Source organism: Hordeum vulgare, chromosome 6H (genome assembly GCF_904849725.1).
Source record: "Hordeum vulgare subsp. vulgare chromosome 6H, MorexV3_pseudomolecules_assembly, whole genome shotgun sequence".
In the NCBI taxonomy this organism is placed as follows: Eukaryota; Viridiplantae; Streptophyta; class Magnoliopsida; order Poales; family Poaceae; genus Hordeum; species Hordeum vulgare.
The window spans coordinates 189,059,814-189,085,232 of NC_058523.1; positions in this window are offsets into that span (position 1 = coordinate 189,059,814).

Genomic DNA, 25,419 nt, shown 5'->3' on the forward strand with positions numbered 1-25,419 from the left:
CTCATCTGGGACTCTGAACAACTTTCGGTTACCAACACCTATAACTCAACTATACCGAAACGTCACCGAACCTTAAGTGTGCAGACCCTCCGGGTTCGAGAACTATGCAGACATGACCTGAGACATTCTCCGGTCAATAAACGATAGCGGGACCTGGATGTCCATATTGACTTCTACATATTCCACGAAGATCTCTATAGGTCGAACCTTCATGTCAAGGATTCAGTTAATCCAGTATGTTGTTCCCTTTGTCCTTGGGTATGTTACTTGCCCGAGATTCGATCGTCGGTATCTCCATACCCAGTTCAATCTCGTTACCGGCAAGTCTCTTTACTCGTTCCGTAATTCAAGATCACGTAACTAACTCGTTAGTCACATTTCTTGCAAGGCTTATTGTGATGTTGTATTACCAAATGGGCCCCGAGATACCTCTCTGTCACACGGAGTGACAAATCCCAGTCTTGATCCATGCCAACCCAACATACACCTTTGGAGATACCTGTAGAGCACCTTTATAGTCACCCAGTAACGTTGCAACGTTTGATACAAACAAGGTATTCCTCCGGTGTCTGGGAGTTTCATGATCTCATGGTCATAGGAACAAATACATTGACATGTAGAAAAACAGTAGCAATAAACTAACATGATCATATGCTACATTTATAGTTTGGGTCTTGTCCATCACATCATTCTCCTAATGATGTGATCCCGTTATCAAGTGACAAAACTTGCCCATGGCCAGGAAACCTTGACCATCTTTGATCAATGAGCTAGTCAACTAGAGGCTCACTAGGGACAGTGTGTTGTATATGTATCCACACAAGTATTTGAGTTTCCAATCAATACAATTCTAGCATGGATAATAAAAGATTATCCTGAACAAGGAAATATAATAATAACCAATTTATTATTGCCTCTAGGGCATATTTCCAACACAAGTTACATCAAGTTCACATTGATACAACAACATATAGTGATCATGAAGAAGAGAATGGCCCGACTACGGACGAAAACAAACGATAAAAGAACGACATCCATCCTTGCTATCCCAGGCTGTCGGCCTAGAACCCATCCTAGATCTAATAAGAAACTCCAAAAGCACAATCATCACGCTCCTGTCAAAGTATCACTTCACCTATACGTGTAACTGGTGTTGTCTTAATTTGTGAGCCACACAGACTCATCAATCTCATTTCAAAAGGTATCAAGACTAGCAAAGCTTAATGGGTGCGGTATGGTTAAGTGGTGAGGCTGCAGCAAGCGACTAAGCATTTATTTGAGGTGGCTAACTTACGAGTAGAAGAGTAAAATAGCGGGAATATCTAAGCATAGCAGACGTGATCTACTGATGATCAAAAGAATGATATTGAACACCTACTTATGTCACACATAACCCCATCATATCCTCGATCGGGAAAGAGCTCACGAAAGAGGCAGTCACGGTTACGCACTCAGTTGGCAAGTTTTAGTTAAGTTTCCACGTTTCCACATAACCGCGGGCATGGCTTTCTGATAGATTTAACCCTGTAGGGGTGCTCCAAATAGTCCATCACAAATTACCAAAAGCCGCATAGAAAACCTCAAGCACAAAACTCGTGATCTCCTCGGATTCCTTAGTAGAAAACCTCAACTCTGAAATAGCCCAAAGCATCACCGAAATCCTGATGCACAAGATATTTTGTCAAAGGTAAAACTAATCCAGCAAGGCCGCTCGACGTGTCGACGATCCCGATAGGAGCCGCGTGTCTCGATCTGAGGACACGATGGATGGGTAACACTAGGAGTAAAACCAAACCTCGGGTTGACCCGCGGTGGTCCCGTAGTCTGCCAGTTTGGACCAACACTCATGCGGAGCACTAGCCCAGGGGTTGATTAAATTTGCTCGGGTTAATTACTCCCTATGTGGTTCATTAGTTATTAGGAAAATGTTGTATCAAAGTTGGGCCTTGCCAGACTAGTGTTATTGTAAAACGAATTGTCAAGGGGGTCCCCATAACAACCCCGATCGTGTTAGGAGCGCTCAATTATCGAATATAACACCGTTAGCCGAAACTAAGGCGACAAAGGTGGAACAAAACACTAGGCTAGAAATCCGAGCCTTCCACCTTTTAGCAAGTATATAGGTCCATTAAATTTAATAACAATTAGCTTGTGTTATAACAAGGAACCATATTACCACAAGAACGCAACTCCACCTCCAACTAGCAAAGCTATCCAATGGTTAAGCAAGCGGTAACATAGACAATCAGTGGTTTTTCTAGGTTGTAGAAGGTTGAAAGTTTCATGGCAATGTTGAGAGGTTGACATTTAATAGGTGGTAGGCAACGAGACATAATGAAATAAACGAGCCAACTAGCATGGCAATGATAGTAATGATATCTGGGGAAATGATCATCTTTCCTGAGATCCTGCTTGGAAGAAGAACGACTCCGTGAAGCAGACGAACCATCGTAGTCGAACGGAGCCTCACACTTCGACGTGGATCGGAACTCTATCGAGACGAAACAACCGGAAACAAGAATCAACACACGGCAATAACCACGGCACATGCATGATACGATGCACACCCTAATATGATGCATGATCAGTTCAAATATTCAAGGCACGACATGGCAATACACAACAGGCAAACGATACACATTAAGTGAAGCTCAATATGCATCGAGTTCATATTGATGAAACTCCACGTTTAATTATTTAGTTCACTTCCATTTTTTCCCACGACAATATTGAATGTTGTTAAACATGGCAAGGGGTGAAGCAGAAATTAAACTACCTGTCTAGGCATTTTAAATGGGGTCGGAAACGACATATAGCATCTCCGAAATGAACACACACGTTAACTTTGTAATCTGTTCAGATCTGTCCTAACCACATTTTATGAATTTCAAAATGTAAAAAAGTGGTTCACGTGATTCTACTCGTCGTTCAAGTCCATTTACGTACATGGCTCATCTCCAACGGAGCTGCTTTTATCTAGCTACGAATTAAATCGTTTCTATCATGTCGACACACAAACCAATGCAAATAGCATGCTAAACAACTTTAAATATGCATGGGAGATGGAAAATATTAATATATGCAAAATTGTACACATTTTACATATCTACGGTTTTTGCATATGACACACGGTTTAAAAGATACGTATGTTTTAAAATCAATGTTTTTTTTTCTGAAATCTGAAATCCCTTGGTTAATTGAAAAAAACGCAGAACGCGAAAAAAAATACTAATGGCCGAATCTGGTGGGCGGTAGTTAGCTAAAATACACCCAAGCGAGGCATAGGCGGGGTAGAGGGACTCACCAATGGGCTCATGGGCCGCCTCGGCTGGAGAAGAGGCGGCCTGCGCCGGCTAGGTGGTGGGCCTTAGACCACGCTAGGGTGCGCAGCTGGGCCTGCGGCTCGAGGCAGCCCACGGGGTCCAGACGGGGAGCGAGGCACTAGAACAAGGCAGTGGGTCAACGGAGCAAGGCAACGGAGGCCATGGCGTAGATAAACTCGTGGTCGGCGGCGGTACCTCCAGGGCAGGGCTCCGGCTGGATGAGGAAGGCGATGGATGCCGGATCCGTGAAGGGGAACTCCAGATCTGTCCATTCTCGGCAGCAGACGGCTCCGGCAATGTACTCCATGGCAGCGGCGGACATGGCACCTACGGGAGAGAGAGAGGACCGAAGTGAGGAAGAAGAATAACTGGATGAAGAAGGAAGGCAGGGAGAGGGGGATCCGACAGGGTCGACCTGGCGTGGTGCGTCGCGTGCTCCGACGGTGTCGGGGATCCAGTGGCCGGCGCGAGGACGGGGCACTCGGGAGGAGCGAGGCCGGAGGCGTGGCCAGTTCGGGTGGCTACTCGGGCGCAGGGACGAGCGCGCCGGGCCGGGCGGGCTGCGGCTGGGACGAGCGAGCCGTAGTGGGTGGCGGTTTGACACCGGCATTGGAGAGCCACATGGCGCACTCCGGTTGGCTGTGAGGGCGGTTGGTGGCGGCTCAGGTGGCGGCCGGTCCTTTGGGGCGGCGCCAAGTGGCGAGGTGGTGGTGGCTCGGCGCAGAAATCGAGACAGGAGGTGGGAGAAGGCCAATTTGGCATAGGATGTCATCTATTTATAGCAAAGGCGGTCTAGGGTTAGGTTTGAGGGGGGGGGGGTTCGACCCTCCGATCGCGATCGGACGGACTCGGTCACGGGGATGGGTTTGGTGGGCTAAGTCAGAGTGTGTAGACGTGGCTAGGTGGGGAAGAGAGGGAGGTTTGCATCCTGTGACACACGTTTTTAAAACACCGAACGTCCGACAATATAACTGGCTATAGTGCCGCTATATAATAAACGGTACACGTATCAAACGAACTCAATTGCATCGAAATTTGGGAGGCAGCCTACTTACGCTATATTAAGACCGCACGCCAAGTTTCAACCCAATCTGAGAAAGTTTTAAACACACTTTTAAAATAATATCTTAACGATGCCGCGGGCGCATGCGAGTGTGGTTGGTTTCAAAATGTTGAACGACAAAAACGGAGAGAACCGACAACTAATAAGTGATGCAAGTTTCAAAACTGGCGTTAACGGATTGCAGACGCAATGTGGATGATGTGAATTATGCGATGATGAATGTGACAGAAAATCTAATCACACGGCGGCAACGGAATGATATGATGACGCAATCTGGTCACTTCTTTGACAAACGAGTGAAACCAATGAATCTTGAAGGTTGCAAAGAGATAAGGAATGATATGAGAAACAAGCAAGAATTCAAATAATTTTTCGGGAGCACTTCGGTAAGAAATTGAGGCAAAAATTTGATAAAATGGAAAGATCTTGAGAAGATTCACAACAAACTAACTAAATTGAATAAGTAAGGAGAGAACATGACCTTGATAGAACAAGATGATAGATTGAAGTGAGCAACATCACCACAACTCCGGGAAAAGAGAACAGAAACTAGATCTTTGATAATAATAGAATGAAGAAGTAAATGACAACTACTACCACAATTGGATTTGACAAGCAGCCTTGCAAGAAGAATTGAACGGAGTTGTTGGAAAACCAACCCAAAAACAACAAGCTAGAGTGGACTTAAGAAAACTATCTCAACAATGAGGTGACAACCATCCACAATTGGAAAACAATTGATTGCTTGGGACAACAAGAGAGGCAAACTTCTTTCACCAAGAGGATGCATTGAGAGCTTGGGTTAATGACAAGCACCATGATAGCAACAATACATAAACAAGGCTTTACGTGAAGTCTAAACCAAGATAGCTCAATGAAGAAATCATGGGTTGAAATATTTCATGATCATAGAATCAGTGGGATTAAATATCTCATTCTTCAAATAACTCTCTTCGATACTCCTCTACTAACAAGAACGCTATAACACCACCTGAAAGGATAAAAGAGGAAGAATTCCTTTTGGAAACACAAGAGAAAGAATACTTGAGGTTCTACCACAAGAATCTTGAAGAACACCTTGAGAATGAAGAGATCTTGAGCCGCCTAACAGAAAACTTGAACAAGGCACCGGAATAATTGAGAGACGAACGAAGGGACAACAATTGAGAAGAATTTGAGGATGAAAGCTGAAAGCTGAGAACAAAGAAATCTTCTGAAATGATGGCCTTCGAAGGATCGAGAATGAAACAAATCTGAAATGCACCGGATAGCAAGAAAGTGATTTCTCATATCGAGAACAATTCAAGATGATAACACAAAGCTTAAATGATGAATCTTCAAGAAAATGGACCAAGATTTGGGAGAAACACTCCTTCGGTCTTCCAAGCTGAAAAATGATGAGGAGGACACCAGCAAGAATAACTGAGTCACTCTGAAACTATGAAGAATGAAAGGATGAGACAAATATGAAAATAATGAATTTGAAACGATCTTGGAGAAGGAATATGACTGATGAAAATCATACTTCATCATATATGAAAAGAGCTTGAGATCTTCGGAAAAGATTTGAAGAGCAAGATAAGATCCCGGGACAATCCTGTGGGTTATGGGCCCACCGAAAGAAAACACCGAATGAGTGGATTTCTAAGAAAGAGAGATATCGCACCGATACATATGAAAAACTTGATGAAGTTGGAAACCTCGAAATAATTGAAAAGACTGAAAACATGAAACTTCCGAGAATCTTCAATACACCGGATAGAATAGAGAGAGATGACCACAAGAAAGACTTGAATAAGAATTACCAACATGGGAAAAAATTTAAAGGATGAAAAGGATATGATGACAGCAAAATCTTGAATTGTTTCCTCCGGAGAGAAAACAAAATGAAGAAATGAAGGACTCAAAACTCCCAACAATCTTAACCAAGAATCACCGGAAACAACACAGAAGATAAGATGGCGGAAGCAACACTGAAATGAAATGCACTTGGATGATGATTGAATCTCTGAAGAAAAAGGGGCAGGAGGGCGGGAAAAACAAGACAACTTGGGCAGATGAGACAAACTTCGGAAAGAAATGAGGGATTGATCTTGCAATTCTTGAAAAGGATAGAATTGACTTGAACAGAAGCACTCCAGTTGGAAAATAATTTACATGAAGACTCCAGTTGAAAATAATTGATAAGACAACTTGATTGAGAAAAAGAATTAGCATTCCCATACAAATATGAGAACGCCTCTTGGAAAGTTATGAATTCACCACATGACATCGAAGCAACTCCAATTATCATATTTTAGCAAAACAAAGGATGAGGCTTACAACACAAGCCCGAACAAATTCATGACCGAGATTCCATTCGATATTTCGTGGATAGGATCGCACGGGCTCGATCCTATAGTAGCCATCATCTACAAGATAGTGCACACGACATACGAAGTGTCCCCGAGTCATAGAAAGCTACAAGGACTCTTTAAGACACAATGAGAACCGTTGTAAGACGACCGTGAACAACGAATCCACTAGATGTCGAACCCCAACCTCACAACATGCATCTATTGGAAGATTGTCCTATAAGTTACTACTTGAATTCCCACCTAAGAACTTCTGAAATTTTCTCGTCATGCAATCGGGTCCACGGATACAAGTAGTAAAATCCATCACTCAACTCCTAGCAATAACACTACCCGTCCTGTGTATCACATCCGTCAACACATAACTAGAGATCTCGGAAACTCATCTATTTGAGACCCTCGTAATCACAACGATACTAAGTATGGCAGTACCCCCGAGCTCTCTGCACCAGTACTAGGGATGTCGGGGTTATCTTGCCACTACTAATATTGAAGCAATTACGAACGTCCTCCGTCCTCAGATACTAAGAAAACTGAATGATAATGATGTGCTCAAGAATCCCGTGGAGCTCTGCTCCCCGGAATAAAATCAACATAGCAGGACGCACCAAGTCAGAACACCATCACATCGGCATCATATAGATTCCAAAAATATCCATGTGATGCTAAAGTTTTTTTTGAGTGAGAAGAGGAGTAGAATTAAAATTATTATGTCAAGATTCCTCACTAGAGAAATAGAAGAGGAGAAAAACCAATCCTACTCTCCGACATATAACTAGACTCAAAGCAAATTTTCACTAGACTCAACTCAGCCAAGTCCGATCAATCAAGGGGGCCCTAGGTCGGTACTACTGTGATACCAACTTGTAACACGCAAGATGCGATCCTATCCATATATTGGCGCGAGGACCTCAACAGGGATAGAAGCGCACTCGTCGTTTTACAAGAATGGATATTGTTACAAGTACATGTACTAAAAAGATGAGGATAAGGAGTTGGAATACACTCGCCACAATCTACATCAAGTTCACATCAATACAACAATATACAGTCATCATGAAGAAGAGTAGGGTCCGATTATGAACGAAAAAATATTAAAGAACGACGTCCATCCTTGCTATACCAGGCTGTCGGCCTTGAACCCATCCTAGATCGATGACGAAGAAGAAGAAAGTCCAAAAGCATAATCATCGCGCTCACGTCAAAGTATCGCTTTACATATACCTGCAACTGGTGTTGTAGTAATCTGTGAGCCACAGGCACTCAACAATCTCATTTCCAAAGGTATCAAGACTAGTAAAGCTTAATGGGTGAGGTATGGTTAAGTGGTGAGGCTGCAGCAAGCGACTAAGCATTTATTTGAGGTGTATAACTTAAGAGTACAAGAATAAAAGAGGGGGAAGATCTACGCATAGAGCACCTGAGCTACTGATGATCAAATGAATGTTCCTGAACACCTACCTATGTCAGAGATAACCCCACCGTGTCCTCGATCGAGAAAGAGCTCACAAAAGAGACAATCATGATTACACACTCAATTGGCAAGTTTTATCTAAGTTTACTTTAGGTCATCTAGAACCAGATGTTAAACAAAGTTTCCACGTTGCAACATAATCGCACGCACGGCTTTCCGAAAGATTTAACCCTGCAGGGGTGCTCCAAATAGTCAATCACAAATTACCACAAGCCGCGTAGAAAACCTCAATCACGAAACTCATGATCTCCTCGGATTGCTTAGTGGAAAACCTCAACTCTGAGATAGCCCAAAGCATCACCGGAATCCCGATGCACAAGATATTTCGTCAAAGGTAAAACTAATCCGGCAAGGCCCCCCGACATGTCGACGATCCCGATAGGAGAGGTGTAGCTCGTTCTCAGGACACGACGGATGGTTCACACTAGGAGTCAAACCAAACCTCGAGTTGCCCCGCGGTGGCCCCGTAGTCTGCCAGTTTGGACCAACACTCATGCGGAGCACTAGCCCGGGGGTTGATTAAATTTCCTCGGGTTAATTACTCCCTATGTGGTTCATTAGTTATTAGGAAAACATAGTACCAAAGTTGGGCCTTGCCAGACCAGTATTAATATAAAATGAATTATCGAGGGGTCCCCATAACAACCCTGATTATGTTAGGTGTGCTGAATTATGGAATATAACACCGGTAGTCGAAACTAAGGCGACAAAGGTGGAACAAAACAGTAGGCTAGAAAGCCGAGCCTTCCACCTTTTATCAAGTATATAGGTACATTAAATTAAATAGCAATTAATATGGTGATATAACAAGGAACCCATGTTACCACACGGAAGCAACTGCATCTGCAACTAGCAACGCTATCCAATGGTTAAGCAAGCGGTAACATAGCCAATCAGTGGTTTGCTAGGTTGTAGAAGGTTGAAGGTTTCATGGCAATTTTGAGAGGTTAACATTTAACAGTTGGTAGGCAACGAGACAGAACGAAATAAATGAGAAAACTAGCATGGCAATGATAGTAATGATATCTAGGGAAAAGATCATCTTGCCTGAGATCCTGCTTGAAAGAAGAACGACTCCGTGAAGCAGACGAACCATCGTAGTCGAACGGATCCTTACACTCCAAAGCCGATCGAAACTCTATCGAGACAAAACAACCGGAGACAAGAATCAACACAAGGGAATCACCATGCCACATGCACGATATGATGCACACCCTAATATGATGCATGATCGATTCAAATTTGCAAGGCAGGGCATGGCAATTCACAACAGTCAAACGATACACATTAAGTGAAGCTCAATTCACAACAGACAAAACTCCATGTTTAATTATTTAGTTCACTCATGTTTATTTACACGGCAATATTAAATGTTGTTGAATATGGAAGGGGTGAACAAGAAATTAAGCTACCTATATAGGCATTTTAAATGGGGTCGGAAACAACATATAGCATCTCTGAAACGACCCCACATGTTAACTTTGTAATCTGTTCAGATTTGTCCTAACCACATTTTATGTTTGTCAAAATATAAAACAAAGTGGTTCATGTGATTCTACTGGTCGTTCTATCCAGTTACATATATGGCTCATCTCCAACGAAGCTACGGTTATCTAGCTACATATTAAACCGTTTGTATCACGTCGATAGGCAAACCAATGCAAAAAGCTCGCTAAACAGTTTTAAATATGCACGGGAGTTGGAAAATACTAATCTACACAAAATTCTACACGTTTTACATATCTATGGTTTTGCATACGATGCACGATTTAAAAGATACGGATGTTTGATAATGAATGTTTTTTTTTCTGAAATCTGAAATCCCTCGGTTATGTTGAAAAAACGCAAAACGCAAAAAAAATATCGGCCGAATCAGGCGGGGGCAGTTAGCTAAAATACGCCCTAAGAGAGGCATAGGCGGGGTAGAGGGACTCACCGATGGGCTCATGGGTTTGCTCGGCTGGAGAGGAGGCGGCATGCGCCGACTTAGTGGTGGGCCTTAGCCGATGCTGGGGTGCGCTGCTAGGCCTGGGGCTCGAGGCGGCCCTCGTGTCCATGCGGGGAGCGAGGCACTCGAGAGAGGCGGTCGGTCAATGGAGCGAGGGAACCGAGGCCATGGCGCAGGGCAGCTTGTAGCCGGCGGCGGGACTTTTAGGGCAGGGCTCCGGCGGAACGAGGAAGGTGGGGGATGCCAGATCTGCGATGGGAACTCCGGGTCTGTCCATTCCTGGCGGCAGATGGCTCCGACAACGAACTGCATGGCAGGTACGTACATGGCACCTACGGGAGAGAGAGAGAGAGAGGACCAAAGTGAGGAAGAAGAATAACTCGAGGAAGAAGGAAGGCAGGGAGAGGGAGATCCAGCGGGGTCGACCTGGCGTGGCGCGGCAACTACTCCGACGGTTTCGAGGCTCTAGTGGTGGGCGAGAGGATGGATCGCTCGGGAGGAGCGAGGCTAGATACGTAGCCGGTTCGGGCAGGTGCTCGGGCACAGGGCCGGGTGCGCCGGGCCGAGCGGGCCGCTGTGGGTGGCGGCTTGACACGGGCGTTGGAGGGCCACATGGTGCGCTCTGGTTGGTTCTAAGGGCGGTTGGCGGCGGCTCACGTGGCGGCCGGTCCTTTGGGGCGGCTCCAAGTGGCGAGGTGGTGTCGGCTCGGTGCGGAAATCGGGGAAGGAGGTGGGAGAAGGCCAATTTTGCACGGGAGGCCATCTATTTATAGCAAAGGTGGTCTAGGGTTAGGTTTTAGGGGGTTTTCGACCCTCCAATCGCGTTAGGACGGACCCGGTCGTGGGGATGGGTTTAGTGGGCTAAGTTGGCTTGTGTAGAGGTGGCCAGATGGGGAAGAGAGGGAGGTTTGCGGGCCGTTATACACATTTTTAAAACACCGAATATCCGACAATTTAAATGGCTATTGTGCCGCTATATAATAAGCGGTACGGGTTTCGAAGTAACTCCGATTTCGAGGAATATTGGCAGGCGGCCTACCTACACTATATTAAGATCGCACACCAAGTTTCAACCCAATCCAAGAATGTTTGAAACACACTTTTCAAATAAGATCTTAATGATGCCGCAGGCGCGTGCGAGTGTGGTTGGTCTCAAAATGGTCAACAACAAAAACTAAGAGAACCTGCAACTAATAACGGATGGAAGTTTTAAAACTGGCGGCAACGGAGTGCCAATGCAAGGTGGATAATGCGAATGATTCGATGATGAATGCGACAGGCAATCTAATCGCACAGCAGCAACAGAATAAAAGGGGACTCTTCTGGAGCGTCAGTCTCAGGCTGTCACAACGGTATACCTTGGAAGCATGCGTTCGAGGTGGACCGAGTCGTTGCAATGTAGATGCACATGGGTCGTCATGGAAGTAGTCGTTCCCGTGACGGTAGTTGAAGTAGTGGTACACAGGTCTTCAGAGACGGTAGTGGTACACGCTCCGTAGATGTTTCGGGTCGTCGCGGACGTCATGGAAGTAGTGGTTCACTTGGTCTTGTCGCATCCATGGAGACTCTAGTCGAACACGACGATGGTCTTGGACTCGATGGTCATGGGTCTCCATGGTAGGATTGGCACTTGCAAACTCAGGACTTGGAGAGACGTGCGTGAAGCAACACACGTGCACAAAATCAACATCGCAAGCAAGGGCACAACGATGCGGGTTAGCAGCAAGAGACGGGAACAACGAGCGACGACAAGATCTGAGGGATCCGGAGCTAAGGCCCGCAGGGTCTGGTGAGCGAAGGAGCTCGGGAATGCGGCTGCTGTAGGTGCTGGGCAGGGCAAGTGGAGGTAGAGGCGGGATCCTTGTCCTCAAGCACAGGAAACAGGGCGCGACGAGGTCCTCTTGGCGTGGAAGCTCCGGTGGGGTTGCCGCAGGGAAAGCAAGCAGGGGCGACGCGGGTCCTGGTGTGCGCAGCGGTGAGGCACCGGTGGTGCGAGATGACGAGGGTGGCCTCATCCCTGCCGGATGCAGAGGCGGGCTGGCCTGGGGCGACGGCGGGGCCGACTTGGTGCGGTAGGTTGACGGAGGAGGACTCGAACGACGGGCCATGGTGCTGCGGGCGATAGGGTCGGGCGATGCTGCGCTCCAGCGCGGGGTAGAGCACACCGGGAGGAGGCGAGGCATGGAGGGCTCCGCGATGCGGGGAAGAGAGAGGGCACCGCAGTGGCCCTGGCTCGCCGTCCATCGAGCGCCATGGACAACGTTCAGGCGATGGGGTCGACGAGGGGGCGAGGGGATCGGGAGGAGTGATGGCCACTCCTGGTAACGGTTCTACGAGGGAGGAAGGGAATGATCGGATGATCTCCTTGGCGCTAGGGTTAGAAGGGTTGGACGGGCCTTGGGCCGACTGGGCTAGGGTTAGGGTAGGCATTGATCCAGAATAGCACAAAAATAGCCTACATGGGTCTAATTAGAGCCCTCCAATCTAAATCGAACGGCCGCTTTAAAAATAGGCTATTGAAAAACTGATGACGGTTTGCGATAAAATGGGGTTGATCCGGATCCAACGGTCACGACCGACCGGTTTGGGTCCCGGGGGGGGGGGGGGGTTGGGCTAGGTTGCGAGCAGGGTCGATGCATTGTGCAGAGGGGCTAGGCGGAGATGAGAGGGAGAACGGGCAACCCGGCAACATAGTTTAAAATAGCAAAACGTCTGACAAATGACCGACTATAGTGCCGCTATAGGTTTAATAGTTCGGGTATCAAACAAACTCCGATTGCGAAGAAAATTCACAGGCGGCCTACCTAGACTATATTAAGACCGCACGCCAAGTTTCAACCCAATCCAGGAAAGTTTTATACACACTTTTAAAAACACTATTTTAACGATGCTGCAGGTGTGTGCATGTGTGGTTGGTCTCAAAACGGTCAACGACAAAACTGAGAGTATCGGTAACTAACAACGGATGCAAGTTTTGAAAACTGGTGGTAGCGGAGTGCTGATGCATTGTAGATGATGCGAATGATGCGATCATGAATGCGACAAACAAATAAGTCACATGACCAAAAGGGAATAAAAGGGGAATGTTCTGGAGCGTCGATCTCGGGCTGTTACACTAGGATACCTACTGCATTTAATGAGGGGGTGATGTGTCACCTCCTCCCGAGCCTAGGAACGGATGCACGTCCTGTCCCTACCGCTTAGCGGAACTGCCTCCTAAGTTTCGAGTCAATACAATTCTAGCATGGATAATAAATGTTTGTAACGAACATGGAAATAGGATAATAACCAATTTATTGTTGCCTATAGGGCATATTTCCAACAATCTCCCACTTGCACTAGAGTCAATAATTTATTTCACATTGCCATGTGATTCACACCCTATGAGTTCTGGGCTTTGATCATGTTTTGCATGTGAGAGAGGTTTTAGTTAACGGGTCTGCAACATTCACATCCATGTGTACTTTGAAAATCCTTATATCATATTGTAGATGTTGTTGTCATGCTCCACTTGAGGCTATTCCAAATGAGGGCTCCACTATACGTATTCGGTTTACTACTCAGAGTCATCTAGATCGGTGTCAAAGCTTGCATTGACGTAACCCTTTACGACAAACTATTTACAACCTCGGCAACCGAGAAACATTCCTTTAGTTTTATTTAGGTACCTAAGGATAATTTTTGACTCGTGTACAATCATCCACTCCTAGATCACTCTTGTACGCCCTATTAGACTCATGGCAAGGACCAGATCAGATGTGGTACACAACATGACATACAATATAGAGCCTATGGCTGAGGCATAGGGAACGACCTTCGTCCTTTCTCTTTCTTCTTCCGTTGGACAAGCTTTGATTCTTACTCAACTTCACACCTTACAATACATGCAAGAACTCCTTCTTTGAATGATCCATTTTGAACGCCTTCAAAATCTTGTCAAAGTATGTGCTGTGTGAAAGTCTTATCACGTGTCTTGATCTACCTCTATAGATCTTTATGGCCAATTTGTAAGCAGCATTACCCAAGTCTTCCTTTGGAAAATCCCTTTCAAACAACCTATTATGGTTTTGAGAAATTCTACATCATTTCTAATCAACAATATGTCATCCACATATACTTATCATAAATGCTATAGTGCTGCCACTCACTTTCTTGAAAATAAAAGTTTTTCATAAACTTTGCATAAACCCAAAAACTTTGATCAACACATCAAATCATAAATTCCAACTCTGGGATCCTTGCACCACTCCATAGAAGGATTGCAGGAGCTTGCATACCTTTTAGCATTGTTAGGATCAACAAATCCTTCTGGTTGTATCACATACAACCTTTCCTTAAGGAAGCCATTAAGGAAACGTTATTTGGAGTTCCATCTGCTAGAATTCATAATTGCAAAATGCAACAACTACTAACATAATCCTAATAGACTTAAGCATCGCTACGGGTGACAAAGTCCCATTGTAGTCAACTTCTTTAAATTGTTGGAAACCTCTTTGCGACAAGTCGAGCTTTATAAATGGTGACACTACCATCATCGTTTGTCTTCTTGTTAAAGATCCATTTGTGCTCAATGGCATGTCAGTTATCAGGAAAGTCTTCCAAAGTCCATACTTGGTTTACATACATGGATTCTATCAAGGATTTCATGGCCTTTAGTCATTTGTCAGAATTTGTGCCCATCATTACTTCATCATAGTTCATAGGCTCATCATTGTCTAACAACATGACTTCCAAGACAAGATCACTGTACCACTCGGGGCAGTGCGTGTCCTTGTAGACCTATGAGGTTCAGTAGTAAAGTGATCCAAAGTTTCATGACCATCATGCTTAGCATACTCTTCAATTGGTCTATGCATCATAGGAACACCTTTCTATGATGCGCTACTTTCTAATTCAAGTGAAGGTTCGATAACCTCATCATGTTCTACCTTCCTCCCACTCACTTCTTTCGAGAGAACCTCCTTCTCTGGAAAGGATCCATTATTAAAAAAATATTGGCCTTCAGATCTGTGATAGAAGGTATACCCAATTTTTTATTTAGGGTATCATATGAATCCACACTATTTGCTTTGGGTTCGAGCTTATCAAACATAAGTGTCGCATCCCCAAACTCTAAGAAATTACAAGTCGGGTTTCTTGCCAACCCATAATTCATATCGTGTCGTCTCAGAGGATTTAGATGGTTCCCTATTTAAAGTGTGTGTAGTTGTCTCTAACGCGTAAACCCAAAACGATAGTGTCGAATCGATAAGAGGCATCATAATACGCACCATATCCAATAGAGCATGTGAAAGCACATATGCTCCCTGGTGGTTTTGGTAATTCATGACAACATACATTGTCTCTTGGACTAACACTTTAACCTAGTATATTTCACGTATAATCAATAGAGAGTATTGGCTAAAGGATTGTGAGAAGAAACCCCTTGATGCAAGGAAAGGAATAGGATTGGCCAAGCTTCAAGCAAAAGAACTCTACATCATATATTTTTGAGAAATCACCTTTGAGTCCATAGGAAAGCCAATACTATTAAAAGGGGGTGAGGTATTATGATGAATTGGTTGCTCAAGTGCTTAGAGATAGCCACCAATAATATTCAGCATTTCTGCCACAAAATCTCAGTCCCAAGCCAAAACAATAAAATCGGTGCCCCCAAGTTTTTCCATTCGGCCCTACCGATCTTACACAAGACTGATCCTTTGCCAAACCCTAATATCTCAGTACCACCAACTTTCATATTGGTGCCACCGAAAGACAGTGACCAACTTTCTGCTATCTCTATTTCAAGAATCAGAATTTCTGAGATTGAAAATGGTACCATCGAGATCAGGAAACTGCCCTAGGTCATCGTATCGGTACCACCGAGATTCATATATCGGTCTCACCGAGAATTCAAGAGTTGCCACATTTAGTGCAACTCGGTACCACTGAGATTCATTTCGGTGTCACCGAGTTGGGCAATAATGTTGTAACAGTCGGATTTTGTGGGATGCCTACATATAGCTCTCCACCTCCTCTCATTTGCATAATAAGCACTCTGAACACACAAACTCTTGCCGGATCCATTTTTCTAAGAGAGAGCCACGTACTCATGTGTTGAGATCAAGATATTCCAATCCATTCATTTGAACTTGATCTCTAGCCTTCCCAAGTTGCTTTCCAAAAAATCAATCTCTCCTACCCATGCCAAATCTATGAGAGAGTGACTGAGTGTTGAGGAGACTATCTTTTGAAACACAAGAGCAAGGAGTTCATCGTTCTACCGCATCTATTACCTTTTGGAGGGTGGTTCCTCCTAGATTGGTTAGGTGTCGCTTGGGAGCCTCCTACTTCGTGTTGTGGAGTTGAACCAAGACGTTTCTATGTGCAAGGAGATTGCCTACTTCGTGAAGGTCTACCATGAGTGAGGCTAGTCCTTTGTGGATGTAAGACATGGTGGAATAGACAAGGCCGTTTCTTCGTGGACCCCTTACGGGTGGAGCCCTCTATGGACTCTCGCGGTCGTTACCCTTTGTGGGTTGAAGTATCGACTAACGTGGACGTGCAATAGCACCACCTCTCGGAACCATGCCAAAAATTGCCATGTTCATCTTTGCGTTTGATCTTCCTAAACTCTACTCCTTACTTACATGTGCAATCTCTTTACTTTCTGCTGCCATATATGTTGATTAGCATGTGTAGGGTGCACTAGACTTATTAGAATTGCTAAAATCTGCGAACAATCTAATTTGAGAAAAGGCTAGGTTTTAATTTATGCAAGTAGTCTATTCACCCCCCTCTAGATGTCCCTTCTAGCAATCCCACTACACGACTACGACATTCGGACGCACCATTACACTGCGGTGTTCCAGGTGGCGTGAGTTTTGAAAAATTTCCACCTTGTCTTAAATGCATACCAAACTCGTAACTCAGATATTCACCTTCACGATCATATCATAGACATTTTATCTTGTTTTCACGATGATCTTCAACTACAGTCTGAAATTGTATGAACTTTTCAAAACAATCAAACTTTTTTTCATCAAGTAAATATACCTGTATCTACTCAAATCATGTGTGAAGGTAAGAAAATAATGGTATCCACCACATGCTTAAACACTCAATGGACTACATACATCAGTATGTATTATTTCCAACAAGTCACTTGCCCACTCCATCCTACCGGAAAACGGGGTCTTAGTCATATTGCCCATGAGGCATGGTTCGCATGTCCCAAGCGATTCAAAATCGAATGAGTCCAAAGATCCATCAGAATGGAGTTTCTTCATGTGCTTTGCACTAATATGACCTAAGTAGCAGTGCTAGAACTATGTGGTGCTATCGTCATTAGCTTTGCATCTTTTGGCATCAATATTATGAAAATGTGTAGCACTACGATCAAGATCAGTAAACCATTCACATTGGGTGCATGATCATATAAGATACTATTCGTATAAATAGAACAACCATTGTTCTTAGACTTAAATGAATAATTGTCTCGCAATAAACACGATCCATATAATTTTCATGCCCAACGGAGGCACCAAATAACATTTATTTTGCTTTAAAACTAATCCTGAAGGTAGAGGGAGCATGTCGTTGGCGATCTCATCAACCTTGGAGGCACTTCCAATGCACATCGTCACCTCGTCCTTAGCTAGTCTGTGTTTATTCTAGAGCTCCTTTTTCGAGTTACTAATATTAGCAACTGAACTGGTATCAAATACCCACGGGCTACTACGAGCACTAGTGAGGGACACATCAATAACATGTATATCCAATGTACCTTTGTTGACATTGTCAGCTTTCTTATCTGCCAAGTATCCTGGGCAGTTTCGCTTCAGTCACCGTTCCCCTTACAATAGAAGCACTCAGTCTCGGGTTTGAGTCCAACCATGGGTTTCTTCACTGAAGTGGCAACTGGCTTGCCATTCTCGAAGTTTCCCATCTTTCCGTTACCCTTTTTTTTTGGAACAAGTGGTCTTATTAGCCATCAGCACTTGATGCTCCTTTTTCATTTCTACCTCCATGGCGTAGAACATCACGAATAGCTGAGCGATCATCTTCTCCATCCCTTGCATGCTATAGTTTATCACAAAGCTGTAGTAGATTTTGGTGCTGACCCGAGAACTCTGTCAATCATTGTCTTATCTGGAAGATTAACTCGCACTTGATTCAACCCATTGCTGCACCCAATCATTTAGAGCACATGCTCACCGACTGAGCTATTCTCCTCCATCTTGTAGGCAAAGAACTTGTGAGAGGTCTCATACCTCTCAATGTGGGCGTGAGCCTGGAATACCAATTTCAACTCTACGAACATCTCATATGCTTTTTGGTGCTCAAAACGTCTTTGGAGCCCCATTTCTAAACTGTAAAGCATGGCGCACTAAACTATCAAGTAGTCATCAGAACATGCCTGCCAGACGTTCACAACATCCGCACATGATACTTGAGGGGTTGGGGCACCGAGCGGTGCATCAAGGACATAAGCCTTTTATGCAACAATGAGGACAATCCTCATATTATGGACCCTGTTGGGGATATACCCCACGGTATGACCCGCCGTCAGGTTATCACCCGGGCAGTAGAGTGAGGGGTCACGCTTAGATTTAGTATATGGGCTGCGGAAGCCCTAAGGCTTAAGGCCCAGGAGGAGGCTTGACGAAGAAGGCTAACTCGTGAACCTATACTTGCCGGGCCGGCTTATAGAGTGAGTCCTAAGGAATCTTGCTTACTTGCAACAAGATAAGTAGGAAGTAGACTAGGTTACGGGTTGTATTACAACCCAGAATCAATTGTAGTCTTAGGGCCTCAACCTATATATAAATGGGAGCGTTGAGGGGGAGAGATCAAGTAAGAAATCCTTGAGAGCTAGGCTAGCGATTCCGCACCCTTCTAATCAAGATCATCATCAACAATAACACACAAAGCAAAATATATACTTTTACCCCACCGAAGGGGGCGAATCTGGGTAAACCCTTATCTCTCATTCTTGGTCAACCCCATCCAAGCAGCCACCTAGTTTTGATGGCTCCCAGATTGAGTCCTATCACTAGAACATTTGTGGTGATAAAACCACGATGGTGTTGAGTTATTGTAGGGGGCTCTCCTAGGGATCGAGGGGCACGCGATCGGCCAGATGACCAAGAGCTGTCGCGACAAGATCTACATCGACAACTCAGGCTGGGTTCGTGAGGCCGACTCAATTGAGTATGGGTATTGGGTCCCCTTCGGCAAGATCCATGTTTTCATTGCCAAGATTGGTGAGTTAGGATCTGAGCTGGACTTTTGCACCGAGATCGTCAAGCAGGGTCTGGTGCGGCAGACCCGACCTGGCCGGGTCCAAGCCGACCGAAGTCATGTCTTCGTCGGCTTCACACACGAGGTCGACCTTGGGGATCACTTTGCGGCTAGTGGAGACCCTCTCGTCTCCTTTGATGTAGATTCCTTAGTTGGAGACACCGAGTCAACTTTCCTACTCTTTGATGGTAGGCTTGGGGGCTATCCTAATGATGAGACCGCTTGGGAGTCACTCGAGCCGCCTAGACAAGCTACCGTTTATATGGTAGGACCACGACGGCTCATGATTACACAATGACTAGTGCGGACAATGGTCCTGATGGCTCGGTGTCTGCTCCAAATGCGGTCGGGTCAAGTAAGACGCCGAATCAAGCCATGGCCGACTTTATGGTTGAGATGATGAAGCTCTTGGACACGCTAGTAGCCGCAGAAAATCAGGAGGAATGCAACACAGAGTTAACCTAACTTCGCAACAAGATGACTAAAGTTCAGGAGGAAATCGACACCAACCATACTAGCATGGCATAGTTACAGGCCCACATCCATGGTGAAGTTGAATGCTTGAGGGAGGAAGCCTCGCAACTAGGTCTCCGCGGGGAACCTTTAGAGGCAGTTCATCGGAGGAGGCACGAAAGCCGCCTTCACCTTAATCTCGAGACGACGTGTTTGTTTGCTACACCCCATCAAGTGCCAGGAACGGGGCAACCGCGGGCGGATCAGCCTCGTCATCCGGCTCATGAGCATGAGACGGCAAACCCACAGCCGACTTAATCAGCAACTCATTGTTTCCACACACTGGTGGGTCACTTCTCCAATGCTATGGACAATAGTCACTTCTCCAATCCTGTAGACAACATGCTGGCGGCGGATCGTAACCTCAAGGCACTCTCGATCATCAGAAACACCCCGATTGAAATTGAGGCTAGGAATGCCATTGAGATTTTAAAAACCAGGATCATCCAACACGCGTTGTACTCCTATATTCCGGACTGGGCTCACTCTACCCCTTATGCAAGTCATAGCAAAATTTGGCACCCTGAGTCCCCTGGAGTTTCTAGCAGTGGCCGTACGCGGCGGGCTCGGAATACCCCAACCTAGCCCGTGGTGTCAGATGCACATGCAATTATTGATGCAGCTCGGGCCTTGCACGAGAAAGAAGCAGTAGCCATAACGGCGGTTAAGAGCCTCCCTCCACATCCAACCAGTTTCTTCAGGGCCGGGTCTAAGTAGTAGGACAATCAAAATACCTTGTCTTGCACCGGCTCTGTACAATGATTTGTTGGAAATATGCCCTAGAGGCAATGATAAAATAGTTATTATTATATTTCATGTTTCAAGATAATCGTTTATTATCCATCCTGTAATTTTATTGAATGAAAACATAAATGCATGTGTGGATATCTAGACAAAACTATGTCCCTAGTAAGAGCCTCTAGTTGACTAGCTGGTTGATCAAGGATGCTTAAGGTTTTCTGACCATATGCAAGTGTTTTCACTTGATGACTGGATCACATCATTGGGAAAATGATGTGATGGACAAGACCCAAACTATAAACGTAGCATGTGATCGTGTCATTTTGTTGCTATTGTTATGACCATGAGATCATGTAACTCACTGACATCGAAGGAATACCTTGTGTGTATCAAACATTGCAACGTTACTAGTTGACTATAAAGGTGTTCTACAGGTATCTCCGAAGGTGTCCGTTGAGTTAGCATGGATCAAGACTGGGATTTGTCACTCCGTGTGACGGAGAGGTATCTTGGGGCCCACTCGGTAATACAACATCACATATAAGCCTTGCAAGCAATGTGGATAAAATCTTCATCACGAGATCTTGTATTAAGGAACGAGTAAAGAGACTTGCCAGTAAGGAGATTGAAATAGGTATAGGGATACCGACGATCAAATCTCGGGCAAGTAACATACCGAAGGACAAAGGGAATGGTATACGGGATTATATGAATCCTTGGCACAGAGTTTCGACCGATAAGATCTTTATAGAATATGTAGGATCCAATATGGACATCCAGGTCCCGCTGTTGGATATTTACCGGGGAGTGTCTCAGGTCATGTGTGCATAGTTCTCGAACCCGTAGGGTCTGCACACTTGAGGTTCGGTGATGTTTCGGTATAGTTTAGTTATAGGTGTTGGTGACCGAAGGTTTGTTCGGAGTCCCGGATGAGATCATGAACGTCACAAGGATTTCTGGAATGGTACGGAAATGAAGATTAATATATAGGATTGTTTCATTTGGCCTCCGGAAAGATTTCGGGCATTGCCGGAAGTGAACCGGGATTGACGAATTGGTTCCGTGTTTTTACCGGGAGGGGCCACCCACCCGGGAGAGAACCTAATAGCCCATGGGTGGCACACCAGCCCTTGGTGGGATGGTGAGGCCAGCCCACTAGGGATATTTCGGCCAAGAAGAAAAAATAAAAGGAGGAAGAAAAAAATAGGAAAGAAGAAAAAAAAGGAGGAGGTGGGAAGGTAGGAAGGGACTCCTCCCTCCAAACCGACTTGGAGGAGGATCCCTCCTCCCTCTCGGCCGGCGCCTTAGGCCAAAGCCCCACCCCTTGGCTCCTCCTATATATACTTGAGGATTATGGATTTTTGAGACACAACTTTGCCACGTGCAACCCTAAAATTCTACTTCATAGTTCTTCCTCAAGATCGGTTTTCTCTGGAGCTCGGGCGGAGCCCTGCAAGAATAGATCATCACCATCATCGGCGCGCCGTCACGCTGCCGGAGAACTCATCTACTTCCCCGTCTCTCTTGCTGGATCAAGAAGGCGGATATCGTCATCGAGCTGTACGTGTGCTGAAAACGGAGGTGCCGTCCATTCGGTGCTAGATCGGGATGGATCGTGGGACGACGGTGATTTGAATCATGAAGCTGTTCCACTACATCAACCGCGTTTCTTAACACTTCCCGCTTAGCGATCTACAAGGGTATGTGGATCCTATCTCCCTCTCGTAGATGAACATCACCATGATAGGTCTTCGTGTGCGCAGGAAATTTTTTGTTTCCCATGCAACGTTCCCCAACATGATCATATGTGATAGGATTTCAAGGGTCCTCGTAAGGTTTCGCATTACAGGCTGATCTCGAGCCGTTGCATGGAGCTGCCACATAGGTCTTACAACAGGAACAAGACCTGCAACTATGAGGAAGCGCTTAAGGCTCCTTGTCCAAAGCATAGTTTCCCAGATAAGTCGGCCACCCACTCATGGGAAAACTGCTACATCATGCAAGAGTTCCACAGTCAAGCATACCAGAGTAACCATGGTGGCGGCAATGGCAGGCATTCGGATCATCCTGGTGCCTGCAGGTCTGGGGCCGGCTCATCTGGTGGTTTCACAGGTCCAAGTTTTCACGGACTAGGCGGCTCGGGAGCAGGTTTTCAGAATCATGGTAACAATAGTGGTGGACATCAACGCTTTGGGCAAGGCAATTAACAACAAAAAACAAGCGGGTTTTCGAAGCAATCCTAAGCAATTGAACAACGGGCAGTATCATGTGTTCACCACCAGCACTTACAGGCATGACCACAAGGTTCAGCATAGTGCCTTCAATATGGTAGAGCCGACTGCCGCACAAACTGAAACTAGTGTGAGCACCCAAATAGTTAGAGTAGAGAGGATCATGCTCCCCATGTTGACAACCCAGGTGGTCTTGCTGTAGTGGCAGCACCTCAAGTTGGTGGTTATATGCTTATAAAGGCACTCATGGACGGGGGAAGTAGTATTAACATCTTATAATATGACAAGTTCCGACAGATGAATCTCTCCGAGAAAAAAAATTTAACCATCTTTCATAGTTGTTCACGGAATCATCCACGGGAAGTTACTATATCCAATTGGGTAGATCACACTTGAAGTCGCCTTTGGTACGGAATTTAATTACAGATGTGAGTCTCTGTCGTTTGAGGTGGTCAAAATCAAGAGCCCTTATCATGCCTAATTCGAACAGACGGTTTATACATGCTTCATGGCCCAAGCTTTCTATGTCTACCTCAAACTCAAGATGTGCGGGCCAAATCGAATCATCATTGTTGATGTTAATCGAAAAATCGCTCAAGTGTTTGAGGAAGGAGATGCAACCTATGCTGATCCAGCTTGTGCAGTAGAAGAGTTAAAAATTTACACAACTAATGTTGACCCGACATACATGACCCCCCTCAAGAAGCCCACCACAAGATATCAAGAAAACTGATTTTATTCCGGGTGATTCATCCCAATAGTTCACTATTGGGACATGCATGGATCTCAAATAGGAAAGCACGCTCATCGAGTTCATCCATGAGAATCGGGACATCTTTGCATGGAAACCCTCTCATATGCCATGTATCCCAAGAGAACTCGCTGAGCAACACCTCAATGTGGATCCGAAGATCAACGGTAGTACCTCCATCGTTTTAACGAGCAGAGGCGAAAGGCTATTGGTGAAGAGGAGGCCCAGCTCCTAGTTGCCAACAATGGTGAAGTGACATGCTATACAGATGATTTTTAACCCCTGTCCACGACTTTATTTTATACCGTTGATACGTCCATTTTGCATCATGCTTTCATGTTGATATTTATCGCTTTTTGGGCTGTTATTACACTTCACGGTAAAATACTGATGCCTTTTCTCTCTTATTTTGCTAGTTTTACATGACGAGGGAGAATGACAACAACTGGAATTCTGGCCTGAAAAAGGAGCAAGTTTGAGATACCTATTCTGCGCAACTCCAAAAGTCATGAAAATCAACGAGGATTTATTTTGGAATTTATAAAAAATACTGGGCCGAAGAAGTACCAGAGGGGAGCCAGTAGGAGGCCACAAGCCTGCTAGGCGCGGCCCCCTGGCCGGGCCTAGGGGGCTTGTGGGTTCCCTGGTGGCCCTCAAGCCCCCCTCTTTTGCTATAAGAAGGGTTTTGTTCCAGAAAAAATCAAGAGGATGCTTTCGGGAGGAATCGCCGCCGCCACGAGGCGGAACTTGAGTAGAACCAATCTAAGCTCCGACAGGGTCGTCCTGCCGGGGAAACTTCCCTCCCGGAGGGGGAAATCGTCGCCATCATCATCACCAACACTCCCTCATCGGAGGGGACTCGTCACCATCAACATCTTCATCAGCACCATCTCATCTCCAAACCGTAGTTCATCTCTTCTAACCAATCTCCATCCCGCGACTCCGATTGGTACTTGTAAGGTTGATAGTTGTGTTAATTACTCTTTGTAGTTGATGCTAGTTGGATTACTCGGTGGAAGATTATATGTTCAGATCCTTGATGCTATTCATTACCTCTCTGGTCATGAATATGATTATGCTTTGTGAGTAGTTACTTTTGTTCCTCAGGACATGGGATAAGTCATGCTATAAGTAGTCATGTAATTTGGTATTCGTTCGATATTTTGATGTGTTCTATGTTGTTTTTCCTCTAGTGGTGTTATGTGAACGTCGACTACATAACACTTCACCATTATTTGGGCCTAGAGGAAGGCATTGGGAAGTAGTGAGTAGATGATGGGTTGCTAGAGTGACAGAAGCTTAAACCCTAGTTTATGTGTTGATTCGTAAGGGGATGATTTGGATCCCCTAGTTTAATGCTATGGTTAGACTTTGTCTTAATTCTTCTTTTGTAGTTGCGGATGCTTGCGAGAGGGGTTAATCATAAGTGGGAGGTTTGTCCAAGTAAGGGAAGCACCCAAGCACCGGTCCACCCACATATCAAACTATTAAAGTAGCGAACGTGAATCATATGAACATGATGAAAACTAGCTTGACAGAAATTCCCATGTGTCCTCGGGAGCGCTTTACCTCCTATAAGAGTTTGTCCAAGCTTGTCCCTTGCTACAAAAGGGATTGGGCCACTTTTCTGCACCGTTGTTACTTTTGTTACTTGCTACTTGCTACGAATCATCTTATCACACAACTACTTGTTACCGATAATTTCAGTGCTTGCACAGATTACCTTGCTGGAAACCACT